Below are 14,818 nucleotides of genomic sequence, written 5' to 3'. Positions count from 1 at the left end.
ATGGGGTGGTCCACACAAAGGAAGAGTGCCACCCGTCACATTCCACACATGCCAGTCAGTTTGCCAGTGACCCTGAAACGGAACCCACTTTCCCAATTAGGGTCATTAGCGTGAGCCAGTAAGTGCCCCAGTCACACATGGCTGAAAGCCAGGCCCACTTAACCACTGAGAAGAGTAACCCAACCAAAACATTGCAAATTGAGCAACGTTTTCAGCTATTTTGGTCAGAGAATGGCTATTAGGTCTACTTTTAAAACAAGTATTCTGTGTGTGTGCACATTTGAATAGCGTTGTGAAATTTTTACCCAAGGATCTTGCATGAGTTCATCAGGAGAACAATGTTTTTGAGATATACGCTGAAGCTTGCGAATGAACAAAATGGTGGCTTTCCAATTGAGATGGCTTCTCATTGGTGGAAACCACACGACACCAGTATGACAGTTAAAATCGGTTGCCTCGATTCGCATGTCGGAGATGACCACAGTATTGACCTTAGTGGCGTGTGTTTTCGAAGCCCATCACCCAACAACAGCCTACCTAACATAACCGCCGTTTCTTGTACCATCTGTACGGGCTTATAGACCTATTATCATTGTTATGCCATATGGAAATAAATAATAATTCTGTGAATGATATTTTCCTATTGCTCACAATAGTCATCGGTATGGTGAAACCGTCTTAGATCAGGTAAATGAAAAGAGGGCCATTTACATCTGCGGTCTAGTCTTTTCTTTATAGTCACTGGGAAAATGTTTGCGACGTTAACGTATTAGGCAGATGTAGGTGCTCATTTGACTTCTAATTTGGATGGGCTGTTTGAATTGAGCCCAGAAACCTCCGCTTATGGGCTCTAAGAAAATGACATTGCGAATTAAATGGATGCCGCCCTCCTATTGGCTGCTGGCGAAGGGCCTGAGTTTGGCCAGCAGGTTCAAACAAAGCACAGAAGAAAATACAAAAACGGATAGGCCTACATTTTGTTTTGTGTTTGCATTAACGTGGATTTTCTCAGTGACATTACACATTACATGATTTCAATGTCTCGAGTTGGGTCAAACCAAATGTTAATATGTAAAGTGTTCACACGTTGCTTTGACTGGTGTGCGTATCGTGTGTGTATCTGCACGCATGGTGTAAACAATACACTCCGACCCCTCAGTGGTGAATCCATCTACATTTGTATGTATAAACACACACACACACACACACACACACACACACACACACACACACACACTTAGCAATAACCCTAACACTACATTACATGATAACTTGCATGACATCACTACATCTGTACCTTTTGATCATTGTGTTATTGTGATTTTGTTTTCCCCCACTAGAAACACCAGTATACTGGGGCAGGCCTTTGAGCAGTCCTTTAAACTGTCATACCTCAGAAAATAACGAGATTTGTAGGATGGGTAACACGTTGTTAGAACAATCAGTCATCGACTTTCCCATATCTACATGACAAGAAAGAATTGTACAGGAAAAATAACGTCCACGTGAAGTCAGAGGGGATACAATACCAAAGCTGTCAAGTTTGGTCGGCGGTAGGGAGGGAATGGGGGGTGGGTGAGAAAAGGACTACCTCTGTACTGTGAAGGTGGGAGTCTTGATCAGGTTCAGACAACGAGTTGAGCCCTAGGTGCTGAAAGGGGCTGGAGCCCGGCGAGGAGCCGGTGTCTTGCACCTCCCTGGCGGTTGTAACAACACAAAGTGTTGAGGAGAGGAATAAATTCTTGACTGATAGGCTGATCATGGGCCTCATCCACTGCTTATACCTTGCAGCATGTTCCACGTTCACACCAAACGTCTGGTCGTCTTGTCCAGTACGCCTGAGCATTCTTCTTCTTCTGTGTGTTGAGGAGGTAATATGCAGTACATAATAATATATCTTGTAATTATATTGTACCTGTCTTATATATCACACTGCAATACTGCTTATGTCAACGGTGTGCAATAAAACACAAACCTCGTACAGCCTTCTATTGTAGTGGTCTCAGCACCTCTGCTGTTAGCAGTGTTTGTTTGGTGAGTTGTCTGGATTGGAATGACTGAAGCCACTCACCTCGCTGTCATAAAGAGGCTGTTTGCTCAAAGATCCTCTAACTTTAATATCACACTTTGAAAGGGGGAGGGGCAGCCTATTGAAGAAAGCTGTTGATCAGCCATGGATTTTCTTTTGCAGAAAAACATGGTTAAATAATCCGGTCGGACCACGTTTTTATTTAACTACTTATCTATCCAAGCTTTATCAAAAATAATAAATAAAGAGTAGGAATGGCTACAACTGTAATATTGACAGTGGCGATGTTGATTACCGAGAGTGATTATCCTCTGTAGTCTATTGGATATGTTTAATTGTGATAAAGAAGAGCAATGCATTTCCTATTTACGTTGTCTGAGGCTGATATGACATGTTCCACACCATCCAAAATACCGCCGTTAACATTGTAGCAAGCAACGCTGCCCCCCAGAGGACTCTTTTGGAATAGCCACATGGCCAAACAAAAGCAGTTTTTCAATAAATGAAAAAACTCGTGTGTATTTTAAAAGGTTCTACATTGTAAACGACGAGCACCCTGTATTTATACTCCTTTATCCTAGTCATTATCAATAACGTACACATGAGCCGTGGCCCCTGCTTGTCTTATCGTTGTTCCGACAGCTGGCTTTACCTGGCCGTGGCTAAAACACAGGCAGATATGAAGGGGATATGAAGGGCAATAAAGCTATAACTCACTGGTTCTATCAAGGAGTCGTTACATGCCACCACCTGCTCGCCGTGAGGACTCTTTATCACCGGCTGCCCAGCGTTTTTATAGCACCTCGCTTTTTTCACTGACGAGTCGAGGGTTGAGGATTAGGCCTACCACAAAGTTCAGGAGGAGAATCGAGGACCTTTCGGACGCGAGTGGATCAGTGGAACTACAATATAGACTCTGCCTCATATTACGGAAAACTAGCTATATATTTATTTCTGTATAACTACAAACGTGGATGGATTTGATGGATGTTTGGTTGTTGCCTGGTTTTTAAACCATCAGTTTAACAACGCGCCAGAGGCTTCCCTGATCCGTGGCGCCATCTAGTGTTTAATAAGAGTGTCAACACAAGAATAATACATGAATCAATGTATCCGGTACACTGTTATGCACACTTAAACAAATCATCTACATTTGTCTAGGCTCAATCCCATTTTAATTATTATTATGACGTTATAATAATGCTTTTGAAAAGCCTACTGATTATATGAAAAAATATTATTGGCCTATATTTCTCTACTTTTGTAAAGTTGAACATTGAACAGATATCCATTTATGATTATAACAATACGGTTATGACTGCTGCTACACATTTTTTTTACGTTTATAATTAGGCCTATTCAAAAATATTATCTAAATGCAACTTATTCGTTTAGTGTTTGAAAAGATACCTTTGTCCATTAAGTGAAGGTTTAAAAGGACCTAGGCTTCTACTTTATTAATCCCAAAATGTAAAAATTGTCAGAAGATAATCTCAGTGAATTAAAATATTTTGAAACAGACTATTTACAATGGTTTAATATAAAAATAAACAATCATCCATTCCAGTTAGAATAATGTGGTTGTTGTCTTTGTTCGTAATACCTTCCATATTTCTCAATGTGCAATAGGGAACTTCTTTGAATTTTAATCAACCAAACGCAATTAAAGAAGCTCCTTGGTTCTTCGTCCTGCCTGTACATTTTTTATCAAACCATGTTCTGCTAATGGCTTAGGATCATGGCTAAGCCTTACGGCAAATGAGCGCTAATCCAGTAGGCCTGTGTTTGGGTACCTGAGGGAAATACCATCCAGGCTCTCCCCTCCATATCCTCCCTCTTTAAAACGTCTAGATTACTCCAATATATATTAATCTCCCCATTTATCTTTGTCAACTAAGGACCAAAAAATAATTTAAGAGAGAGTAAATAAATGCAATAAGGGAGGCCTGCAGAAGGCAGGTGCCTGCCACCTCACACGGGATTGATTCTCTAATGAACCTCTTTGTATGGTAAATAAGGGCCCAGTTCATTTAGCTCATCAACATTTCATGGCTTGGGTGATTTGTTCTTTTTGGAGCAAACAGAGGATGTTTCAGAGTTTCGAAAATGGAAAATAGCGATGGAGGGAAAAACACATGGCTCTTCCAAACCTCTTGTGTTTGCACATGAAATTAGCTAATTTGTTGGTGCTTGCCTTTGTTGTTGTTGTTGTTGTTTTCGCTGTTTTTCTTCACCTTCCTTAATTAATGAAAATATACAGTAGGCCTAGATGGAAGAACAGGCTTTACCCTAATGTTGAAATGTCACCCCACCTGTTTGGCGGTTGAACCTCAGCATAAAACGTACTGTGGTTCTGCTTTGGTTCGTATAAATTACAGCTGAGCACTGTGGGGACTCCTTCAAGGCTGTCATTTACTACAAGTCCAGAGTCTAATAAACACAACAGTGGAGCATATTGCAGTGGGAATGTGTTTGATGCCCTGCCAAAACATTCAAGTATGATATAACCATGGTTATAAGAGGTTACTCAGTTTGAACCGGTTCAAACCAAGCAGTAAACGTAGGAAATAGCCACAGGGGTCATTACGGGTCATTATTTTGACAGATGAAATCGTTTGGACAACATTAGGGGAAAAAAATACTTTTTCAACTTTCTTCAGGTTGGGTATTGGGGGACCTGGACTTATACATCATGTCCTGCCCCCCCCTCCTCCCGAGCTGTGGTCCAGGGTGTTCGCCTGCAAGTGGCAGGTGATCAAACCCCCATGAAGGACCATATGTGGCGATGCATGCGGTTGCACCTTGCTGTGAACCTTTGACAAGCTCCACAAGATGTACTCACCGAAGGAACCGAACACAGACTCAAATGACCATTTACTTTAAATGTGTTATTTACTTAGTGATTTGTATCTAGGTCAGGTGCGAACACTTCATTGTGGAAAGTGGAAAAATAACCTTCAGCCCCTTTGAAAGCCATCTTCAGAGCTGAGAAACACAGGAATCTTCTCTTTTCCAAGTCACATATGCAAGCAAAGTCAACCAGTCCGTTTCATTCCTTCTTTCTTTTTTTTTTTTTTGGAAAACCCAAAGCAGCGTTTCTTCTCAAACGTCCTTTTATTTATTTTTCACTCTGAGATTTATAAGCCCCCCATCTGCTGCAGCAGGGCTGTGTGGGACTCGGCTATTTACCCTGAGAAAACATGGCAGGGAAACATCCACGTCTGTCCTGCCCATCCGTCTGACCCGTGTCTTGCTCCTACCTCCAGGGAGATGAGGCCAACGCTCAGGTCTGTTGAAGGGATGTTGAGGGTGGGTGTATGGGTGGTGCTGGGTGGTGCTGGGGGAAGGGGCATCTCTCCATTGCTCATCCGCCAGGAACATGTTACAGCCACTACACCTCTGTTACTCAACACGTCAGCGACCAGGCCAGCTGGTGTTCCTCCTACGCGCTGTAGCTCATGTGGCTGCTATAGGTGTTGACGTCCCGGAAAAAAACAGGGACTCAATGTGCACGTGCGTTGTTAGATTTGGCTGATTAGATGCGCTATTCTTTTCTAGGATTTGGCTTAAGGAACCGGTGAGGGTCATATGTGATGTTTTCTTTTGGACCGAGGCTGAGAAAGAGGTGATGAACGAGTCTCTGCAGTCTTAGTATCTGACTGTGGCAACTGTATTCATAATTTGTGCAATATGTTTCCTTTCAAAATAAAATAATAACTGCACTGTAGCTGATGATAAGATAGACACTCTTTAATAGCTATATTAATGTCTGAAAACGTCAATGCTTGCACTCGGCACTCAGTAATGTTGTTATTTTACTTTTTTATTTACTATTTAAAAGATCAACCAAGGTGGTCTGGGGACGGGGCTATCAAACACGTCAGCTTTTGACAAAAGAGCCAAAAAATGTCCCCCTGTGTACTGCACCATTTCCCTCTCTGTGTAGGAGAAAGAGGTCTTGGTTGTCCTTCCTGTTGGGGCTCAGCAGTGTCCGCGGCTAGCTATAACTGTCACATTTCACCTGCAAGTCAAATATTCAATGTGACCGGCTGAATAGAAGCCCTATGCGTCTTTCTAGCCTAGTGCGGGTGTTTGCGGGGGTGTAGGGGAGACGGGAGCAGTTGGAATATGGGTGGGGGGTCGGTACGAGTGTGGGGTGGGGAGGGGGGAGGACGGGGTCTGCCAACAGATTAAGTGGACGCCGAAGCCCCCATGACGTGTCCTGTGTTTCTCGTATAAAAAGCACCGTTTCCATAATCCGACATCACTCCGTTTACCACTTGTCCAAATAGTCATAAATCACCATCGAATTTATGCTTTTATTTGGGAAGGCGCTTGGCTTGCAATACAACTGTAGGAAACCTACAGCAAGGAAGAAACCCATCGTGGAATGGTCCCGCTCTCCTGTGAAACAGGCCAGGTTTCACTGCTCTGCACATCCATCGACTCAGAGAGATAAGTGGACACGCAGTGAGGACGGGGAATTGGGATAATAGACACAAATAAACATTTAGAACTATGCAATTGCACCGTTTATCATGTCATAATTGCCTTGTTTGGGAGCAAAGTTGTATGGCACGCATGCACAACGGCAAACACACACACACACACACACAGACACGACCCAGCAAACACACACACACACACACACACACACACACACACACACACACACACACACACACACACACACACACACACACACACACACGCGCGTGAACACACGCACACGCACACACACGTAGAGTCACACACACATCACAGCCACTTCTCAGTAGGTTTATGTCACTACCTTCTATTATGCTTTTGGAACGCAAAAACAATGACGAAAGAGGCCTAACTGAGGGATCCAATTTGTCTTTTCTCCCTTTTTTCTCTATCTCTCTCTCTCTCTTCCTCTCCCTCTCTCTCCCTCTTCTCCCCTTCTCTCTCTCCTGCTCAAATACCCTGAAATGTAGGGTATCATTGTCCTCTGCTCCCAGTCACAGTTCCCATTTCCTCTCCCTTTGACCTCGAGGTCATTAGGCTAGTTGACTCTTGCATCAGGATTCAGGGTGACACAGACACTCACACACCCGCACGCACACACACACACACACACACACACACACACACACACACACACACACACACACACACACACACACACACACACACACACACACACACACACACACACACACACACACACACACAAACACACACACACACACATGCGCTACTGGCCAGGTGGCCGGGTCCAGTCTGGTCTAAGATCTCATCTCATGCCAGATTGTTTGGGCGTCTGACTAAGAGATCCCCGTTTCCAGTATTAAGCATCCGTCTCTTCTCCTGCGCAGCTCTGAACGCAGCCAGCCTATGACAGAGAGGCTTGGAAAAAACTAATCACCAGGCCTTGATCAGCAATGGCCTTGGTTAGCCATGGGTGGCCGACGGATTAGAAACAAAATAAATACATAACAACCAAAGAACCCAAAGAAAAGCCAAATGGGTTTATACAATATGATCAGCATCTGTTGCAACGGAGGGCGCAATGAGGAACATAACTGGCACTTTCCTGTTGAAATAAGAAAAAAGGGGAAACGAGGGCTGACGTGATTGAGCTCTGTTACTGGGTGGCCGGAGACAAAAGCAGAGGGATGGGCAGAGATCACTTTGTCTAACTCTACAGAGGACAGAGGGACTTACTGGGTTTTGGTGGGAATTATAATATTATGAATAGTAAGAGAGAGGGTTTAATGGTTTTCTGAGAAGGATACGTACAAATTATGAACCTGAACATTAGGTTCTAGGCTACTGTAGCTGTTGTGTCAGTCCCTAGGCACTACAGATGTACCTAATGAATGTATTTGGAACATTAACATCAACCCCCAAGCCACTAAATTACTGTGCAACCTGAATATAACTGTAATTTATTTGACAGACTGATATAGCTGCAATAGACTCAATTGCTATGCGTAAGCCCCCTTGCTCCAAGGACAAACATAATTGTCCAGCAAAAGCTTACAAACTGAAGTTGGCTTAACGCAACAAATTTCTATTCATGAGATGTGTAGCTTGGGGGTTGCCACATCTAATGCCCAACATGCCCAGTAGTCTGTGGTGTAGCATTTCTAACTGCTGATGGAAAACCATTACCATATGGTATCCCTAAGAGGCAGTTCGAAAGCGGACCACTAGAGGGCACCATAACTGTACCACAGAAGAACCGTACAGAAGACGTTCAATTAACTTGATTTTTGAGGTTGCGGTTACAATAATCTTCATGATAAAGGAATCCAATAACGTCAATGTTATTTAAACGGATCCCTCTTTCCAATTTGGTATAATTGAATTGGTATTAAATGGATTCTCTTTTGTGTATTTTTATCACAAATCGATATGGATCACTTCCGTCCCCGTCCCCCCCTTCACTACAAATACCTCCCACCCCTCTCTGACCTCCCAGCCACCCCAAAGACCAGACGCAGACCCCAGCTTGTGGTTCACTGCCCGCTCTGTTGAACCCGGGGTCGGGCCACAGGTCCCTAAGGAGGCAACTCCTCACCTTTCTCCCTTTAAAACAACAGAGCATGCACACATGAACGGGTCAAGCCTAGTAAAGAAAAAGTGAAAGCATTTCTTTGAGAAGGCAGCAGCTGTATCTGACATCATGATACATGTTCAGATGTAGACCCTGTCAGAGTATGCAGTCACTCGAGGTTGGTGGCCTCTAAAGTAGTGAATAACCTGGAGCCAAGACAGAATAAAAGGCTGGTTTGGAAATACTAGGTTGTACTGTACAGAGTACTGCAGTAAACCCCCACCCTTTCCATATATTTTACTCTCTCTCGCTTTCTCACACATGCATGCAGACAGACACACAGACACACTTGATACACGCCCACACACAGACACTCATGCACGCACACACGCCCACACAGACACACAGAACCCCCCCCCCCCCCACACACACACACACACACACACACACACAGCCAGACTGCGCAGACAAATATAATCGCCCTGCGTGCTCTTATTTTTGGAGGCACAGTGGGGGCTCCTGCCAAGCACAGCATTAGCGCAGACTAGCGTCCAATCAAAATGCCTGTATCACAGTAAACCTCTGGGAGCAACAAAGAGCGTGGAGAAACAGAGGGGAAACGGTGTCATTTGGCAGGCAGCTCCACACATCCACTGAGCTCATCCCACAGGGCGGACATTAATCACAACAGAGAAAGCAAAAGTCAGTGCGTGGATGTTATCATGTTAGGCCCCATAAAGTCCCCCCCCCCACACACACACACACCTTTGTCCATTTGTCCCTCTGTGTCTGTCTCTCTTCATCTTCCTCTATGTCTCTCTGTTCCTTTGTCAGTCCCCCTGTGTCTCACTCTCTCATAACTGTCTGATAACTAGTCGTTTCACGCTGGTGGTGCTGGTGGTGGAGAATGGATTGACGTGGAGTTTTTCCCCCGGAGGACATTGGAGCAGCTGGAGGGATGATGAATTGTTTCTTAATGGATAGGTGGGACTAAAGTCGTGAGGTCAGTTGACAATGTGTGGTAGCAATGGGCTTACATGGACGGTCAACACAGGAACGGAAATAGCCTGGTTGTATTTATTAAGAATTTTAAGAACTTCATTGACACTAGGTCAAATATGATATTTTTCCTCTCCTTGCCTAGAGGATATTCTCCACTTATCACAATACTGTTGCACCAAAGCCTAAATAAACATTATTTTCCTTCGGACTTCATCGGAAAGTCCAGCGTTGGTATTTATGTCAAGAAGCATTACAAAAAATGGCACCCCTGCAATTAGCGGTTGTTGTAGCCTACGCGCCCTGCAATCTTTCCGCTGTTGCTAATCCCCATTTCTTACCATATTGCCTCGGTTCATCAATCTGAAAAAAAGCCTGCAAGGTCACGTCGGCCTACAGTTTTACTAAGCCAGCATCTCAAGAAGGAGCAAATATCACACTCCCTCACTTGTTAACCCAGATTTAGATGTAATTCAACTTTTAAATTGTCATTACTAATTCTTTCATGCTTCTTCAAAAAGTTTCTCATTACTAAATAAAATGAGTTTGCACTAATCAGCTGAAATATAAAGTGCAATGTGGCAACATGTTAGGCAGAGAAAACCTGGTATGTTTCATTTCTGTAAGGGGGGGAGGGGCCCATTCACAATCCAGTAAGTGGCGGTAATGCAACTCATAAGACGCCATCCGCCAACTGTCTGTAACTCAACAAAAGAAGAAGAAGAAGAAGAAGAAGAAGAAGAAGAAGAAGAAGAAGAAGAAGAAGAAGAAGAAGAAGAAGAAGAAGAAGAAGATTTAGATAGAGAAGAAGAAGAAGTAGAAGAAGAAGAAGAAGAAGAAGAAGAAGAAGAAGAGCCTCACATTCAACTTGAGGTGAGTGTAAACAAACTTTCTGGACATCAAGTTAAAGTTAGCTAAACGCTAATGTTAGCTAAGTGTTAACATGCTGTTAGTTATTTTCTTCGGGTTCACTGTTTATGACGTTAGCATGGTATTTGCATGTGCTTGTGTACCTCCATTAAGTTGTTGACTCAATAAAGGTTCTGCTATATTCTGTTCCTACAGGTTGTTGGGAAGAGGCAGTGGAAGTGGAGGAATTGTGCGGTTATATTCCTTCCGTGTTAATTAATACCAAGCAGTTTTAATGCAGTTTTAATAATTTAAAGTTTTGATTTGTATTTTAGCCAAGGCCAGTCAATGTTTTGTCAACAATAAAATACATTGGAACATTTAAATTGTTCAATTTTGTTGAAACAGAATATATGAATACATTAATCTCAAAATAGTATGATAATTAAATAAGAAGAAAATACATAACTTATATTCAATTATTTTAAGTAGCAATAAATAATGTCTTCTAATGTAAGCTTGATGTCTACTGCATCCAATTAAGGTTCTACGTTAATACAACTTGACGTGTTTACTTTTACCTTTTTGTAAAAATTGAAGGCAACAGGTTTCCACCCTTTCTATCAGTATCGTTTCCAGTCAATGTGGGTTGACTTTACTAAGCGTGGCTCTATGCACGGCTCCTTGACAAAACGAGGCATCGCCGAAGGCCTCAGCCATTTGACTAGCATGTCAGTAGGCACCTCGGCTCGCTCTGCAGCGGTTTGTCCTCTGAATGCAACACATGGGCGTTGGCCAAGTGCACACACACACACACACACACACACACACACACACACACACACACACACACACACACACACACACACACACACACACACACACACACACACACACACACACAAACAGAGTTGGGTTCCCAACTAAAATAGTAAATGGCAACTATTGGCTAGAGTGGGACAAGACTGACGTGGACGTCTTCCTTTCTTTTTTTCACACCTCGGTCTCTGGCTCTTCCCTCATCTGCGGGCTAGCCCAGATATCAGAGACCGCGCTGTTTGACCGCTGTTTACTCCCCGAGCGTGGGGGAGGTGTGCGTGCCACTGTATTTATTTCATGTGGGTGGTCCTGCGCTGGATTACAATGGTTCCACCAGACTCTGTTCACTCGCGCACTACTACCCTGGCTCATTGGAAAAACCCATAAAACTCAAGCCATTCGGCCCTGGGCATGACACATTTTTAACTCCTAGATCCCTTGTAGTTGACCACATATTTACAGTTTTTTGCAAATGTACTGTAGCTTCCATTTTATTACTGTATCAACAGTTTTCAGGGAAGTTTTATGGACAAGAACATGAGTATATATTTATCTATCTGCCCAGTTTTAATCTTTGAAGAGTTGTATATACTTGAACATCTTTCTTTAAAGGATTTTTGAGGCATCTTTGACACATTCAGAGATGACACTCTTAGATTTCCTAATGGGCAGAATCCAGCAGGTTTCGCTGAATGGACGTATGTCCAACACCAAGGTCTCCCCTCAGGTCTCTGGAAATGGAGCAGAGCAACTTAGTTATTTCTCTGAATTGACATTTGACCAGGGAGGAAATTCAGCCGTGTGCGGCCTCAGTGACCTCACTTCCATGTTTCATGCTCCATTTGAAAGGCAAGGTAAACTAGAAATGTATGTGAAATTATCTTACGAATCAGAATCAAATGAAGATTAATTATAGACTTAAAAAAACAATACGATATTAGATGTTAGACAATAGACAATATTTTGTCTATTGAGTTCTAACGTTTTGGCACGTTTATGAAATGTGTAAACAATTATCTGCAAAAAATGATCACAAGGACAAATACATTGAAGAAAGAAAAAAATATACCATCACACACACACGCACACTCACAACAAAACACATGACACATGCACACAAATGTGATAGCTACACATGCACACATTAATACAAATGGACAAGAGTAAACGCACATGAAAATGCATAAATACAAAGTCATTGAGCACCCTTGCACTTATAGGCAACAAATAGACAAACTCATGGCTACAGAGCAATTCTACCACAGAACATGTGAACACAGTCACATTGCATACATGTGCAAATGCACACACGCACACGCACACACAGTGTAATGGAGATGTAACTGGAAGAGGTTCGGCGGCATATGGATGCCATTTGTGCGCTGCACTGAGAATGTATAGGTCAGTGTTACCCTTTGGTATCTCTCTATCCATCTGTTTTCACATTACGCGCAAATTATAGTGTCCTCCAGACCCAAATGAACATAAATCAGCCCGGTGAAAGTGCACAAGTTTTCCCATCTGTCATAAAACAATGATTTAAAGTACGGGTTGTCAAAATATGGCGCTGTGAGTTCGCCCCTCTCCCCAGCAGTAGGAACACAAAGCACCATCTCTCCGGAGTTATTTATGGGCTCTGAGGGAGCGCAGGGTGATTAGGGCTTAGGCCACCAACACGCAGGAAAACAGTAGGACCTCCAATAAGGATGGCTACCAAAACCCCGGGCCAGATTTATCAAACAATTCAGCAGAATCTATTTCTGCCCTTGCAGCGGCGAGAGAGAGCAAGGAGATATATGGGCCGTCTAGCGGTAACCGGTACATCTCTGGAAACGTTTCGGTCATACGGCATTTGTGAGTCTTGGAGATTCTACACTAAATAGTCACAGCCCCGAAGGACATGTGATGTATCGGTCGGCTTAGCATGCCCTACGGCCAAATCAAATATACAACAGGGCGTTCCTGGATTCTGAACAAGGCATTTGTGTGAATGATGTCAGTGTGTCTCTGTATGAAATTGTTTCTGTTATTGCTAGTGGCCTTTAGAGGGTGTGGGTGGGCGGGGGGGCTGTTCAACAGTAGGGATTTCTGGCATCCGCAAACAAATACACCCAGAGACGTGTTTGTGTATGCCGACGTTACCTTAAAGGGCCCTTTAAAGCCTGAGAGGGCACGCATAGTAAGCTTAGCTGCACAGTAGCACAAGGTTTCCTGTATAGTCTGTTAATATATTATCATTAGCTCTGTGGCACATTCAGCCGGGGAGGAAATGCTGGGGTCGGCTCAAGCTGTAACAGTCATTTACTGGCATCGTGAGGTAGGGGCCCTGCTAATAAATGTGTTTTCTTATAGACGCATTCAGGTTTCTTCAAATAAACACAGATTGCTTATGGATCTGAAATAGGCGTCGTAAAAACGTATCTCGACGGGCCCATTTGTGAGATCACAAATCAATATGTCATCCTCCTTCGTCTTCGTCTTCTTCTTCTTCTTCTTCTTCTGGATCCCAGAGACAGCCACAAAGACAAGTATTGTCTCCAGGTTCTCCACAAGGCTGATGGGTCAGTTTGGGAAAATATAGACCTGAGGACATCTGTTTTGTGGGCAGAGAGAATACCCCCTGGTTTTAAATCCCAACCACGGTTTAGAATCCTCATATAAATCAGCTTTGACAAACAAATATTAAAACATGTCATCGGCATGCAGATATTCATTAATTCATCATCCGTCTCCCCAGACAATAATTCCATCCGCGTTGATACATTAACTCAAACGTGGGGGACGTCTGAATTCTGTTTCCACCCGCTCTCCTCTCTCCCTACACGGGGGACCTCCGAGATGACCTGGGCAATATTGTTTTCGCATCTATTTTTACTACTGCCTTGCACGTCCCTCGGCAGTCATTGACCACATGCGGAGGAAGCAGAGCGACCGGGCCCCCACACAAAGCACAGAGCGCAGAGCCTCTCCGTTCAGGGATACAGGTGTTTTGCTAAGGAGGGGGAGCCCTTCCTTGAACTCGGATGAAAAAAAGGGGAAAAAAAGCCCCTCTGTGATGGTTCGCAGGACTACTATGCCATTACTCTTCGCGCATTGGCACATGTGGTGTTATTGTCATTGCCCTGTCACTGCCACCGTGGCGGCCTGCAGCGGGCGGACAACGCAGTCCGGGGAAGCTGGGAAGAAGAGCCGCGCTGCGTCTCCCTGCCAGTGATTTGCACTCCGTGTGTACTGCACTGTACATAAATACTGCTCCACACTGTACTGTTTTGTCTTTGTTGCACTGCCCTGTGTGTGCATTGTACTAGACTGTACTGTATGTGTATTGTGCTGTACTGGATATGTGGTTTGCTGTTCTGTACTGTATGTGTATTGTGACTTCCTGTATGTGTGTTGTGCTTTACTGTATGTGTATTGTGTATTGTACTGTACTGTATGTGTGTTGTACTGTACTGTATGTGTTTTGTGTATTGTACTGTACTGTATGTGTATTGTGCTGTACTGTACTGTATGTGTATTGTGCTGTACTGTATGTGTATTGTGCTGTACTGTACTGTATGTGTGTTGTACTGTACTGTATGTGCATTGTGTATTGTACT

Source organism: Pollachius pollachius (genome assembly GCF_949987615.1).
Source record: "Pollachius pollachius genome assembly, chromosome: 15".
In the NCBI taxonomy this organism is placed as follows: domain Eukaryota; kingdom Metazoa; phylum Chordata; class Actinopteri; order Gadiformes; family Gadidae; genus Pollachius; species Pollachius pollachius.
The sequence above is the reverse complement of the archived record's forward strand: the minus strand, read 5'-3'. Positions refer to the sequence as shown.